The sequence below is a fragment of the Lissotriton helveticus genome, chromosome 7, assembly GCF_964261635.1.
Source record: "Lissotriton helveticus chromosome 7, aLisHel1.1, whole genome shotgun sequence".
Taxonomy (NCBI): Eukaryota; Metazoa; Chordata; class Amphibia; order Caudata; family Salamandridae; genus Lissotriton; species Lissotriton helveticus.
In genome coordinates, this window is record NC_136068.1 from 774439802 (window position 1) to 774444742 (window position 4941).

Below are 4941 nucleotides of genomic sequence, written 5' to 3' on the forward strand. Positions count from 1 at the left end.
GTCTCAAGCTAGAAACAGCTTCATCAGCAGTCATGTCTTAAATAAGTAAGGCTTTCTCAGACCTTGACAACTGTGGTCCTCCAGTGGCTTGAATGCTGCAAAGTAGTTTCCAACAGAAGAGGTGGCTGAGTCTCCACCCTCAGAAACAGAGGGGGTTCTTCACCTCTCCATGTGGCAGGGAAACAGATGGATTGGCAGAAAATATGTATCCTCATGTATCTGGTATTACTGCTTCTCCCTAAATGACTGCCCAAGTCTCAGCAAGAGACAAGCCTATGTGCACAAGCAAAGAGGAACACGCTTCAGTGTCATCACTTGGAATTTGCATACAGCACTCCACACTCATATTCTAGACCACAGTCCTTACAGAGATATTTTTGGAATGTTGATCCTCTCCCCACATGCCCCCTCCCCCAAGGAAAAAACATTGATGATATGCCAACTAAAGAGTAGATCGAGTTGAGGCCCAAATAATCCAAGGAGAATGGTGCAACCTTTTAAATGAAGAAAACAAATAATGTATCAGTATTCTTCCCCTGAGACGGTCAAGTATTCCTCACTTCATCAGTGGGCCAGGTGTGGAATCATAAGACCGAGTGCTTACAGATTCAGATATGTGTCTAAAGATGTATATATTGAACAGTCATTTTTTTATAAATTCTGTAAAATAATGTTAATTGTGGACAAAACTCTTTAGAATTTGCACGTGACAAGTTACCTACTTAACGGTACAGCACACAACCTAATTTGAAAAACATATCTTGTTTGGCGTTGCAAAAAATTACAAAAAATTAATGTAAATGAATAGTATAATTAGGCATATGCTAAGAGAGGTTCCCTCTGATTGTGAATTTGAGAAACAGAAAAACAAATGAAATAATTGTTTTTAATTGTTTAGCAATCAAGTAATACGCATCTCACAGTAATTGAAAAAGTGATGCATTTCATGACCATGTTTGGGTGTATTTATGCAATGTTGTTTGGTTCTAAAATGGAATAGTGAACATCTATGTTTAAGAAGAAGGTGTTCGTTTCTGCTAGTAATGATGGCTACATTAAAGAATTGGAATAAAATAGTTCCTTCCATTAATAAAAACAGACACCTAGATTCATCAATGTCAAATTCTGCGATTCCTAAATTGCGAGAAAAAGCGAATCGCAAGTTGGAAATCGCAGAATGGCATTCATGAAAAAATGCAATTAAAAAAAGCGAATCGCAATCGGCCGCAATCGCCGATTGCGAGTTTCCTAAAATCGCATAAAAATAGCAGAATCGGACGATACCCTTGTTGAAATAGCGATCTCGCAATTACCGAAATCGCAAATTGCGATCTCGCTAATTGTGAGATCGCAAAAACGGGAAGTCGCATTCTGAGCACAGTGATGACATCACAACCAGGAAGTAGGCAGGTTCCACCCTCATTCAGCATTGTGAGCCTGAAGTGGAAGCAGCATTGCCAGAGCTCCCCTCCAGAGTACCTACAGGTGAAATCCAGGAGACACCCCAGTGCACAACATGTCACAGGAAGCTGCAGGTGAAACTTCCACAGGAAGGAAAAGGAACATTAAATTTTCAGAACAAGAGTTAGAATATCTGATAGAGGGAGTGTGCAAGTACCACAACCGCCTCTTCGGGAAGGACTCGAGAAGTGTGCTTCAGGCCGACAAAAGGAGGATTTGGGTGCGCATCCGCTCAAAAGTGAATTCTGTGGGGATGACCCAGCGCTCTGTGGATGACTTAAAAAACGATGGTACGACCACAGAGGGCGGGCCAAGGAGAAGATCGCAGAGAGGCTGGCGGAGCGTGTTGCGACAGGAGGAGGGGAGCCCACTGTCCCACCCAATACCCCACTTGAGGACCGAGTAGAGGACACCCTGAATCCGCAGTCATGCGTGGGGGTAATCCAGCTGGACTCCTCCCGACCCACCCAAGATACACAAGGTAAGTACCATGCGACTGCGACCCTGTCCCCTAACAATGGCCATGATCCCAGATCATCCCATTACAAACCCCAGTCATGCAGCCAAAGCACACCACAAAAGCCCTATTGCATTGTGGGACATGTAGTCTGACCACAATTACCATCTAGCCCCATACAGCCAGACCTGTTCAGTGAGAGTCAATCCTGCAGCGAGTCAGGGAATGGTAGCCTGCATGCATGTAGGAAGCTCCAATGTGTAAGTAACATGTCACTAATCAACGTCCACTTTACATCACAGGTGGCGCTGAAATACCCAGTACGGATAGCGATGCCCTGCAAATTGAAGAAATAACAGAGGACACTGAGGGAGACGTACATCCATCCCCACAGCCAGGACCATCAGGGCAAGCTGCCGCACCAGCGGTCATACCACCACCTGCCCCTGTGGACCTCTGCGTCAACAGGCGCAGCAGTACCACAGCGAGTGACTCAAACACCAGTGGGGCTGACAACACCAGCAGCAGCACGCAGACAAACCCGCCGCCCTGCGGCTGTGAGAAGCCAGTCCAGCGGACTGGTGAGGGAGCCGCGCAATACCACATCACGCGCTGGCAGGGGGTGAACGTGCGGGCACCTGGGCTCTCTATTGAGCGCCGTATGCTCCACGTCCACCAGACACAAGCCCGTCATCTCGCTGCAATACATCTCCAGCTCAACAAGACCGCTAGGAAAGTTGGTCAGCTGACAGACCTATGGAGAGGATGACCGCTGCTGTGGAGGCCAACACCCAGGCCATGTATAGCCAGCGGGACATCAACCGGCGCAGACACCGGCAGCTGCTGACCCGCCTGTCTGCATACACGCCGTCCAATTATATCATTGGCAACGCGACCTCCCAGCTGTCACAACGCTCCTTGGCCATGCAGGTGCAAATGGTCCAGTGCTGTCAGGACATCGCAAGAGCTCTAGAGCAAGTGACAACTGCAGTTCAGGGTATGCAGGCAACTGGCCATGGCCAGGCGGGGGGGAACGACACTAGTGAGGCTAATTACAGCCATAGTAGCCAATCCGTGCCACTGGTGGTAGCACCCCGCCGCAGCACCAGGCCCTCTGCTGCCTCACGGCCAAATCAGGAGGAGGAGCTGAAAATAAGGTTGGGAGCATCTGCCCGGAGGCGGCATTGAACATTTGATTGGTACCATGAAGGTCCATGCTGCTGCTACAAGCATGCCCTCCTCAAGAACATGGGACATATGACGCAATATGGAAATCATGTTACAGTTTGGGGAATTCTCACTTTATTGTGCAAAAAACAATAAGAAATAATCTGTTAAACTTAATCTGACTCATGTCATTATTACTATTGTCATGCATGAGTGAAGTCTTGGGTGTGGGGAGTGGGTGCACTAGAAACAGTTCATGCTGGTTTGGTTACGGCGCCTGTGTCCTTCTGCAGGATTCTCCCCACGTGCATGACGCACATGTGCAGGTGGTCGGTTGTCCCCTTCCGACTCACTGCCAGAGATCTCTACAGGTATCCTGCGCTTGGTAGCAATGTTGTGGAGGATAGCACACACGGCTACGATGCGGCAGCAGACCTCAGGCTCGTATTTGATGGCCCCACCAGTCTTGTGAAGTATGCGGAATCTGCTCTTCAAACGGCCAAATGACCTCTCAATGCAATTTCTTGCGCGTATGTGTGCAGCATTGTAACGCCATTGCTGTGGTGTTGCAGGGTTGAGGTATGGGGTGAGGAGGTACTCACGGAGAGCGTAGCCGCTGTCACCTACATGAAAGGAGCAGAGGGTGAGTGCCTGTTCTGCGCAGCTACATGATCACAGTGCACTATTTTGGGGCATGTGTACTTACCTAGTAGGTGTCCTTCCCCAAAGTCTCCCCTCGTGTGTGGATGCCGCTGTGCCGGAATATGAAGGAGTCATGTGTGCTCCCCGGGTACTGTGCCACTATGTCCGTGATGAATGTCTTAGCATTGCACACCATCTGGATATTGAGGGAGGGGTAGGACTTGCGGTTGCGGTACATGTATTCCGTTTGTGCTGGTGGGCAGATGTGGATGTGGGTACAGTCAATGCATCCTATTACATGTGGAAATTGTGCAACGTTGTAAAATTGAAGCTTGGTCTCATTCAAGTCCTGTTGGCTGGTGGGGAATGAGATGTAGTGGTGTAGCCGGGTCAGCATAGCCTCTAGGAAACTCCTTAGGCAGCGGGACATGGTGGGCTGGGATATCCCCCCCGCAACAGCGACTATCCCCTGGAAGCTTCCGGAGGCCAGAAGGTGCAGGCTGCACAATACCTGGACATGTGTGGGCACGGCATTGGTCCTCCTTGTTGGGTGCTGCATCAGGGGGTCTAGTTCCCGGATCAGCTTGATGATCATTGCCCCATTCAGGTGGTACTTAGCGTAAATTTGCTCCGCAGTTTGGCCCAGAAGAGTGACCCGCTGGCGGAATATCCGCTCCTGGATCCTACGTCTCTTCCGTGCTGCTCGCTGTAGCCTTCACCGCCTGACCACCATGTAGAGTCCTGGCATTGTGAGAGTCCTCATGCTCCAGCTGCATATCCTTAAGTGTGTTTGGTCAGGCCTGCACCTGTTGGTAGTTTGTTAACGTTTTTTTTTTTTCCTTACTGGTTACCACCTGGTTTGGGTTCTCCTTAAATTGCGCGACGCAAATAGCGATTTTCAGGTTTTTCGCATTTTGCGATTTTTCTTGAATATAGATTGCAATTGTTTTGCGATGTCGCAAATAAATTCGCAGATTCCATGGTTTCTCGCAATATCCGATTCGCTAATGGGTTTCTTTCAGCATTCTGCGAATGTATTTGCGAACTCGCAATTTTTCTTTAGCGAATTCGCTTTTTTTTTTAGATTTCACTATCATGAATTCCTTTTATTCAAATTGCGATCGCAATTCCTAATTCGCAGCTATTGCGATCGCAATTTGGCTTCATGAATCTAGCTGAGAATTCTTTAAATATACATACAACTTGTTGATGGA